Here is an 11,073-nt window from a genome sequence, read left to right as displayed (position 1 = left end):
CCAACATTAGTTAAGAAATATAAGGAAGGCCACTTTTTACTGCTTAAAGGCACCCACCAACAGGAGGACATTAAAATTCTAAACATATATGCGCCTAACTTGGGGGTCCCCAAATTCATCAAACAAGAGCTATTAGAACTAAAGTCACAGATAACACCAATCACAGTGTAATGAGTGATTTCAACACCCCACTCTCATCAATTGAAAGGTCATCCCAGGAAATAAGAAACAGAGAGGCATCGGGACTAAATGAGGTCATAGGAGAAATGGACCTAACAGATATATACAGGACAATTCATCTAAATGCTGCAGAATATACATTCTTTTCAGCAACACATGGAACATTTTCTAAAATAGACCATATATTAGGACACAAAGCAAATCTTAACAAATACAGGAAAATTCCTTGCATTCTATCTGACCACAATGGAATTAAACTATAAATCAATAGCAAGAAAGGCTATAGAGCATACACAAATCATGGAAATTAAACAATGCACTACTAAAAGATGAATGGGTCAATGAATAAATCAAGAAGGAAATCAAAATTTCATAGACTCAAATGATAATGAGAACACAACATACCAAAATCTCTGGGACACAGTGAAGGAAGTTCTAAGAGGTAAATTTATAGCTTTAAGTGTCTATATTATCAAATTGGAAAGGTCTCAAGTAAATGACATAATGCTTTACCTTAAATCCTTAGAAAAAGAACAAGGCAAACCAAAAGTCAGTAGATGGGAAGAAATTATAAAGATTGGGGCAGAAAATAATGAAATAGAAACCAAAAAAAAAAAAAAAAAAAAAAGTCCAAAGAATCAATGAAACAAAGAGCTGGTTCTTTGAAAGTATAAACAAGATTGATAAACCCTTAGCAAATCTGACCACAAGAAAGAGCAAAAGGCCACAAATAAGTAAAATTAGAGATGAGAAAGGTAACATCGCAACAGATGCCAGAGAAATTCAAAAAATAATTGGGACACACTATAAAACCATATACTCCACAAAGTATGAAAATCTGAAAGAAATGGTTAATTTCCACGATTTATATGACCTACCTAAATTAAATCAAGGTGAGATTAATCACTTAAGTAGACCTATAACAAGTATGGATATCCAAGCAGTTATCAAAAATCTTCCAACTATACTCTGGTTTCTCTTCAGATCATATAAATCTTTCACCTTTTACTAAAGATTTCCATGGAGAGGAGCAACTCTGAGTCTAAACCCAATTTTTTGAGGCCTTGTGAAAACAAGGCTAAAAAAAAAAAAAAAATCTTCCAACTAAAAAAAGCCCAGACCCACATGGATTCACTGCTGAATTTTATCAGACCTTCAGGGAAGAACTAACACCATTGCTATTTAAATTTTTCCATAAAATAGAAAAAGAAGGAATTCTACCAAACTCCTTCTACAAAGCCAGCATCACCCTCATACCAAAACCAGGCAAACATAGAACAAAAAATGAAACTTACAGACCAATCTCCTTCATGAAAAAAAGATGCAAAAATTCTCAACAAATTATTGGCAAACAGAATACAAGAATATATCAGAAAGATCATTCACCCTGACCAAGCAGGCTTTATCCCACAGATGCAGGGATGCTTCAACATACACAAATCGATAAGTTATACATTATATAAATGGACTGAAGGACAAAAATCACATCATCATCTCATTAGATGCAGAGAAAGCCTTTGACAAAATCCAACATCCCTTCGTAATAAAAGTCCTACTAAGACTGGGAATAGAAGGAACATATCTCAACATAATAAAGGCTATTTATGACAAGCCTACAGCCAACATATTAATAAATGGGAAAAAAACTGGAAGCTTTTCCACTAATATCAGGAACAAGACAAGGATGTTCACTGTCTCCACTTTTATTTAATATAGTACTAGAAGTCTTAGCCATAGCAATAAGGCAAGAGACACACGTAAAAGGGATACAAATTGGGAAGAAAGCGATCAAGTTATCATTATTTGCAGATGACATGATTCTATATATAAGGAACCCTAAAGGCTGTACTAGCAAACTGTTAGAGGTGATAAACACCTGCAGCCATGTAGCAGGATATAAAATAAATACAAATAAACACACAAAAATCAATAGCCTTCCTATATGCTAACAACAAACACACAGAGGATGAAATCAGGGAATCAATCACTGCCATTCACAATTGCATCAAAGGAAATAAAGTACCTTGCAGTAAACTTAACCAAGGAAGTAAAAGATCTCCACAATGAAAACTATAAAACACTCAAGCAAAAAATTGCCAAAGGCACTAGAAAATGGAAAAACATCCCTTGTTCCTGGATTGGAAGAATCAATATTGTGAAAATGGCAATCTTACCAAAAGCAGTCTACACATTTAATGCAATCTACATCAAAATTCCAAAGTCATTCTTCACAGACATAGAAAAAACAATACAAAAATTCATTTGGAATCACAAAAAAACCTTGAATATCTGAAATAATAGTGAGCAACAAAAATAAGGCTTGTGGTATCACCAGACCTGATTTTAACCTATAGTACAGAGTCATAGTAACAAAAACAGCATGGTACTGGCACAAAAGCAGACATGTACATGAATAGAACAGAATAGAGTACCCAGATGTAAGTCTAGGTAGTTATAGACACCTGATATTCGATAAAAATGCCAAAAACACTCATTGGAGAAAAGACAGCCTCTTTAGCAAATCTTGTTGGGAAAACTGGTAATGTATGTGTAGAAGAATGAAAATAGATTCTTCTCTCTCTCCATGCACAAGAATTAAGCCCAAATAGATTAAAGACCTTATTATCAGACTGGAAGCTCTGAAACTGCTAGAGGAAAAAGTATGGAAAAGCCTTTAACATATTGATTTTGGCTAAGACTTTCTGAATATAACCACAACTGCTCAGACAATAAAACCACAGATTAACCACTGGGACCTCATGAAATTACAAAGATTTTGTACTGCAAAAGACACTGTGAATAAAGCAAAGAGGCCACCTACTGAATGGGAAAAATCTTTGCCAGCTCTATATCTGATAGAGGGTCAATATCTAGGACATACAAAGAACTCAAAAAGTTAAATAATAAGAACTCAAACAAGCCAATTAAAATAATGGGCTATGGAACTAAATAGAAAGTTCTCAAAAGAAGAAATATGGATAGCATTTAAGCATCTAAAAATGTGTTCTACATCCTTAGTCATCAGGGAAATGCAGATTAAAACTGCATTTAGATTCCATCTCACTCCTGTCAGATTGGCTACCATCATGAAAACAAATGATCATCAATGCTGGTGGGGATGTGGAAAAAGAGGAACCCTTTTACACTGTTGGTGGGAATGCAATCTGGTCCAGCCATTGTGGAAATCAGTGTGTAGTTTCCTAAAACAGCTAAATATTGATCTACCATATGACCCAGCTATAACACTCATAGGCATACATCCTAAGGACTCATCTCATTTCCTTAGAATTATGAGCTCAACCATGTTTATTGCCTATCAATTTATAATGTCTGGGAAATGGAACCAGCCTAGATGTCCCTCAACTGATGAATGGATAATGAAGTTATGGCACATTTATACAATGGAGTTCTACTCAGGGGTAAAGAAAAATGGAGTTATGAAATTGCAGGAAAATGGATGGATTTGGAAAGGATTATACTAAGTGAGGTAATGCAGTCCCAGAAAGCCAAGCGCTGCATGTTTTCTCTCATACATGGATCCAAGCTATGGGCTTCTGTGTGAGAAGGATAAACTCAATAGCAGAGGCCAGTGAACTAAAAAAGAGGTATAAAGGGAAAAGAAAAGAAGGGAAGAGAGTACTTAATAGGTTCTTATTGTATATGTAAGCAGAAGAATAGATTAATGGGGGTGAAAAGGCCCAAAGTGAGGTCAGGGGGAGAGATAGAGTAAAGGAAAGGTGGAGGGAGGGCTAATCAAAATCTAAGAGGATGCAAATAAATCATATGGAATCCTCCAGTTTTGGACAATGGAACACTGAGGAGCCGTATATCTTTGCTAGAGAATTTTCAGTGCCAGGGATGGGATAGCTTCCAGTGAGTTGTTGGCCAGGGAGGTCCCTGATGCCCTCAAACCATTATAGCCAATTGCCGAGGATCCTTGGTTTCCCACCAGGATAGATGGTAAGAACCTATTGCTGAACAGTCCACATACTTGGTCTTCAAGGCCACTGAGAAACCCTGTGGAACTGAGCTGATAACCTTCTCCATGTAGACCAGCTGACAGAAAGCTGGAAGAAGCCATTCTATATGCTGTTCAATATAGAGATACTACCAGTGAAGATGCTCAACATTGGACACTGCAAGCTTTATAATTGGCCAGCCAGGCCAAATGAGGCAATGGGTGGAATAGCGGCACATCTATCATGGTGGAAATCAACTGCCCTCCAATAGGACTGGAGGCTCTCTCCATGGGAGGGAATACATCCCTGATACTTAAAACTTAAAACAGGGCTAGTCATGAGCCCTGGGGTGTAACATCTGCTGATGTATGGATAAATGTATATACTATGCTTATCAAACTGCCCAGTAAGCACATCTCTTAATATCCATACCCTTATATTAATGCTACTCTCACTTTGGATAGAGATTCTTCTCTTTTCAGATGGCAGTAACCTTGGGATGACTCAGAAGGTATCATATTCCTTGGAAGAAGTGACTGGAGTACTGAGTAATATCTTGATCACACCTTCCAAGGCTCAAGGTCTAATGTGGTGATGGAAAGAATGTAAGAGCCAAAGGAAGGGTAGGACTCCTTACAATGTGCTCCCTCCAGACATAAAATGGCTTGGATATCCATGACCTCATAGTGCCTGACACTACCTATACAAGACCATCATAAGAGGAGAAAAAGATCATGACACCAAAATAAAAGAGAGACTGATTGAGATGGGCAGGGTATATGATGGAGAATGGAATTTCAAAGGGGAAAGAGGGTAGGGTATTACCATGGGATATTTTTTATAATCATGGAAAACTTTAATAAAATTTGAGAAAAAAGAAAAAAAATAAATAATTAAAACATAAAGAATCCAAAGATATATCCTTTGATGCATACTAAGGAATGGTAGTAGGGAAATACTAAAAGTATTTGTTTTCCATAATTAAATGATTATGTTTCTATGAAAGCAGGAGACGTTTGATGTCATATAAACATTATAACACATGATTAATTGTGAATCTGAATTAATGGTTGCCAATAGGATCCATAGTCTTTGTGGGATATGATAGCCTGAGCAGCACAAAGTACAGGTTATGTGTTCAGAACTAAGGCTGCATTGAAGTTCTGTGTTGCCACATGGTGTGTTGTCAGATATCTCAGAATCATTATGCATACCATTGTGAAGTTAAATTTATGTTTCTTGTATACTCAGAAGCATTTCACTGTACCAATTTTTTGCAACTCCTATATTTAGTTATACAACCCTGTATGAGATCACAGCCCACAGTTTTAAAAGCTAAGGTTTAGAGGTTGTGAGATGAAACCTCCTAAATTGTGAAACAAAATAAAAATTTACTTTAGTTAAGTTGACCCCTTGTGTATTTGTTACAGAAACAAAAATCTGACTAACACAAAAGGAAGGAAAGAAAAAAGTGGGACTGACTTGGATGGCTAAGATTTTATCTATAATTGTTATAATTTATTGTAAGTATTAATCTATTTTACTCTTCTAATTTTTTTTTATTTCTAATTTTTACTCTTCTAATTTTTTGATATTGTTTGTTTATTTGAAAGAGAGAGAGAGAAAAAAAAACTTAGAGAGGTAGATAGAGAAGGGGTGTGTCAGGGCCTCTAGACACTGAAAATAAACTTCAGATATATGTACCACCTAGTGCATCTGGCTTAGGTTGGGACTGGAGGATCAAACTTAGGTCCTTAAACTTCCTAGGTAAGTGCTCTAACTGCTAAGTGATGACTCCAGCCCATTGCTGTTAATTTTTTTTTAAATTTTATTTATTTATTTATTTGAAAGCGACAGACACAGAGAGAAAGACAGATAGAGGGAGAGAGAGAGAATGGGCGGAACAGGGCTTCCAGCCTCTGCAAACGAACTCCAGACACGTGCGCCCCCTTGTGCATCTGGCTAACGTGGGACCTGGGGAACCGAGCCTGAACCGGGGTCCTTAGGCTTCACAGGCAAGCGCTTAACCGCTAAGCCATCTCTCCAGCCCTGAAAATATACATATAATCTAGTGTCAATTTCATCTTTCTTTAGCATTTTCAATATTTTTTAATAAATACCCATATTTAATTTTGGTCAGCCTTCTGCCCTCCCTTTTTCTTCCCTGTCCCCTTCCATGCTTTTAGCCTTCCACCATGTTATCTCCCCATTGATGTTCTCATCACTTTAGATCTGATGATTTTCTAATATTTTGTTAAATTAATTAAAGTAATGTTTATTCCTCCACACAGATCTGTTACATATTATACAATACTTACAACACTCGAACATATACAAATAAACTGAAGTTTGAAACACAGCTACACGTAAGTGTAAAGAGCAAGCAAGGCCTTTGAGTCTGTAGTCTAAGATGGTTGTCGAAATTTAGAATATAATAACATAGGAAATAATAATAATCACAGTGTGCCTATCTGCCTTCATTTCTCTCTTTTCTACTCAAATATATACTAAATAACAGGTTAGTGCTACCTACTTTTAACAGAAGTACAATGAAGACACATATTTCAAGGCTGAGTGGATTTTACACTCTATCAACTCATAGAGCAGCTTGAGCAGAATATTCTATACATAATAATACACAAAGCACTGTAGGGTCAGAGAAGAAATATAATAACATGACATGTATGTAAGTGTAGGTATCTAGAAAGTTTAAATGTTTTGCATAATAGAATGTGAAGAGCTTAGAGTTTTGGTAAACAATTCTAGGGAGATAGGAGGAATGACAAAATGAGAATCTTAGTTAATGTATATTATATGTATACAGTAATGTAGATGTGGCATTTACTTATGAAGTATGCACTGTTCACAATTCCATGAAATAGGTTGTGTTAATAACCTTTGTTCCTGAGACTTGATAGTATGGAAAAATCAGCAAAATATTCAATAAGAATCAGTTCTGGTGTAGGTCTTTACTATTGTGTACCCTTTTTGCAGGGTTAGAAGAGCCAGCTCCCACAGTAGACTTTATTTCCCTAAACTGGATTAAAGTTCGAATGTTGGAAATGCTAAAGAAAGATGAAATTGATACTAGATTATATGTTTATAAAACATATAATCAATTGCAGGAAATATGGAAGCATCCATCTCCAATTGTCCTGTGCAGAACAACTAGAAATAATATTTCCCTAAACTGGATTATAGTCTGAATGTTGGAAATGCTAAAGAAAGATGAAATTGATACTAGATTATATGTTTATAAAACATACAATCAATTGCAGGAAATATGGAACCATCCATCTCCAGTTGTCTTGTGCAGAACAACTGGAAAGAACAACTGGAAATAATATTTCCCTAAACTGGATTACAGTCTGAATATTGAAAATGCTAAAGAAAGATGAAATTGACACTAGATTCTATGTTTATAAAACATACAATCAATTGCAGGAAATATGGAACCTATCTCCGGTTGTCCTGTGCAGAACAACTGGAGATAACAATAATATGCATGAAAGTTATAACAATTTTACATTTTCAGGAAAGGTGGTTAGTCAAGTGCACCACTTACTATATTTCTTAGAAACTGAATTTGAGTTTTATGCGTTTGTAACTAGAAAAAATGCTTGACAATCCTTTTTTTTCCCCTTTGTTAACTATGCCAGTTTGTTTAGAATACCTACAAAGCTTCTTACAAAGAAGTAGATGACTCCACTATGACTCAAATATATGCTACTGAACCCAGTTCTCAGTGGTAAATGTGTAACTCCTTATAAAGCGTCCATATCTGTGGTGGTTTAGATGAAATGGGCCCCATATGCTCATGTGTTTTGAATACTTGGTTGAAATTTTGTCTTTGGAAGGTGGAATCTTGCTGGAAATGGTGTGTCACTGGGACCAACTTTGGGGTAATATATTCCAGCTCCCAGTACCCAGGTTACTTCCTTTCCATTGATGTAAAGATATGATCCACGCTTCCTTCTCAGGGCTGTCATGCTTTCTCCACCATGATGAAATTTCTCCAGAAACTATGAGCTAAAATCAACCCTTTCCTTCCATGAGCTGCTTCTAGACAGTTGTTTCGAACCAGCTAAAATATCTTTAAACATTTTTCACTTTTTGATTATAAAGTGATATCTATACCCATATAATGAGTTGTTCCATAAAATATAGCATATACAACTTTCTAACTGATGGTAAAGGAATTATTATCTATGAGACAATTATTGTGAAAACCAGTCCATGACATGAAAAAATCTTTGTTATCATAAAGTCCAACAAATGAATTTGAGTCTTGTTGATTTATTTAGATTATAAAACTATTGCTAGCTTTCTACATTACTTCAGATTCATCAGGAGAATATTTGTACGTGAAAAATGGAACACAAATCTAGTTTGGAAGAAAGTTTTTCTCTAAGTATTTATTGAAAAAAAATTGGCTGCATCCTTCATATTCATATCATTTGTGTTATATCATAGTTAGGTGTGGTTCTGAGTGGTCACTTTCTCTGAAAGCAGCTTTTGAACATTGTTGTAATAAAATCCCAAGTGCAGTATTATCCTTGAGATGAGAGAAGTGCCATCTGGTTATAATGTATGCTGTCAGAATTCCTTTTAGTTATGCAAAGGAATGCTGGCAAAACATATCTTGACGTTAATAAAGAACTAAAAGATGGTTTTAATAAATGCATGTTTCATGACCTTTCACAAGGCTATAAGGATGGTTATCATAGAAGATGACTACTATGTTTAACTTTTTATAGTGAGTTGATCATGACCTTTAAGACAAAATTAAGGAACAGTTCTTAGAACCATACCTGTTTTTCTTATTTTTTGTTAGCTTTATATTTTAATATTTATGGAAAACATTTAAAATGCATGGAAAATGAGAAACTTAGTAAGAGAATTCAATTTTGAGTTATGTCCATGGATATAGTTGGTCAGTACTGCTATCATGTTAAACCTAGATAAATTTTATTTCTGCATTGATATACCCAACTTAAAATTCAGTAGTGTACTTGCAAATGTCTGCTGTATAGATGGTTCAGAGGTTAAAGGTGCTTATTCACAAATGTCTTTTTTTAAAAAATATTTTTATTTACTTATTTGAGAGAGAAAGAGGTAGATAGATAGAGAAGGGATGGGTGCTCTAGGACCTCCTGCCACTGTAAACAAACTCCAGATGCATGTGTCACCATGTGCATCTGGCTTATGTGGGTCCTGGGGAGTTGAACCTAGGTCCTTCGGCTTCGCCTGCCATCTCTCCAGCCCACAAATGTCTTCAAGTAAACTGAGTAATGTTTGAATTTTAGTCATTCGCCTTTTTATTTATATCCAGGCTTATGCCTGATATATAAAAATTAATAAATGTTAATTTTTGTCTTAATTTATACCTTTGTTTTTTTTATATAAAATTGAACTGATAGTGAACATATAGAGTTTTCCAAGCAGAAATTCACATCACACAATAGAATACCTTGTTAAATATAGAATATTTTTATTAAGCTGTAATGACTGAGGAGGTAAACACAATGGCAGCCCTGGTATGATGCAGACTTGCCAAGCACAGAAGACAATTATATATGAATCTTAGAAGACTTTTAAACATGCAAAAAACAAAAATAAAAACCAAACAACAAAACAGAGAAGAAAATGTGTTGTATAAAACACATCAGAATGAAAGCCATCTTTGTTGGAAATGGGTAATGCTCAAGAGGACAGGGGAAGTCACTTCTGAAGAAGCACAGTTTCTTATTGACAATTACTCTAATTTTTGAGATCTAGATTTGTGCTTCTATTTTCTCCTGCAAATCTCCATGTAAATACTTCTATGCTCTTCAGGGTCTGTGTCAGTATTTTGCAAACTGATTCTCCATTTGCATTCCTTAACCTGAATTTCTTGTTTAAGAAATACAACCACAACTTGAGATGTTTGTACTCAACCAGAACTCTAGGAATCTTGATCAGATCAGTTCACTCTACCACCTTAATATCTCCTTCTTCACACCTCTTTTTCTACTTCATGCACTTTCCTTAATTCAGGTACTTATTTCTTGCTTAGCTTTCTATGATTCCTGTGAAATTATCCTCTGGCCATAATTTATAGATCCCTATTCACTCAGGTAAATAGGACAGATATCGTTTTGAAGTTTAAATACAATTGGCTGCTGAAAACTTCCTTACCACATTCACTAACCTACCATCTCTATAAGATGTCACATGCCAGTAGTGAGGACATCAACTTTGTCCCCACCCCACAGCATCTTCAACCATACAGGTTCTGCTGTGGCCAGAAGTAAAAAAAAAAAAAAAAAAAAAAAAAACAAAACCACTTTGACCTCAGAACATTCTCTTTCTTCACTAGCTCAACACCCTTTCCTCCACACACCTGTCATCTAGATTCAGCAAATATACCTCTGAAATATCTCCTCAGCCTCTAACATCACAATCTCCACTCCCCCCTGTGTTCATGTAGAAGTTTAAGGATATCTGGTGCTGCATTTATAATTTATTTAAGCATTTGTTTGTCTTTTTACTGGAACAAATAACATGTAATCTTTACATCCACAGCATAAAGCCTAGTACTCAACAGATCAATCTTGGTTACTCCAATACCTAAGGTGGCAGCTATAGTAGTTTGAATAATGGCCCCAAATATATTTTATTACTTTATAGTTTGGATTTGCAGCTACCTTGGTGGAGGAGGTGGATATTAAGGTCCAGCCCTCGGGTGTGGTGGTGGATTTGAGATTCCAATCTAAAGATATGCAATGTGTCTGCGTTCCTCTTGGAGTTCTCAAAGTCAGCTAAGTTTCTCTCTCTCTGCTGGACTTGAGAAAGCAGGCCAGTTTCTTCTGCCATTATGGGACTTCCCATGGATATGTAAGCTTCAATAAAACCATTCCTCCATAACTGTGCCTTGTCTGAAAATTCATCTCAA

General features: G+C 35.5%; 1 non-coding gene across 1 annotated transcript; it reads left to right on the top strand.

Moving 5' to 3' along the window:
- The first annotated feature begins 1,144 nt into the window (after window positions 1–1,144).
- LOC123464146 lies at window positions 1,145–1,260 on the top strand. Its single transcript, XR_006639388.1, has one exon. It is a non-coding gene; the product is annotated as a U5 spliceosomal RNA (small nuclear RNA).
- The last annotated feature ends 9,813 nt before the right edge of the window (window positions 1,261–11,073 follow it).

This window comes from Jaculus jaculus, chromosome 10 (assembly GCF_020740685.1).
Source record: "Jaculus jaculus isolate mJacJac1 chromosome 10, mJacJac1.mat.Y.cur, whole genome shotgun sequence".
Taxonomy (NCBI): Eukaryota; Metazoa; Chordata; class Mammalia; order Rodentia; family Dipodidae; genus Jaculus; species Jaculus jaculus.
Note: the sequence above shows the minus strand (reverse complement) of the source record. Positions and strands in the feature narration are given on the sequence as shown.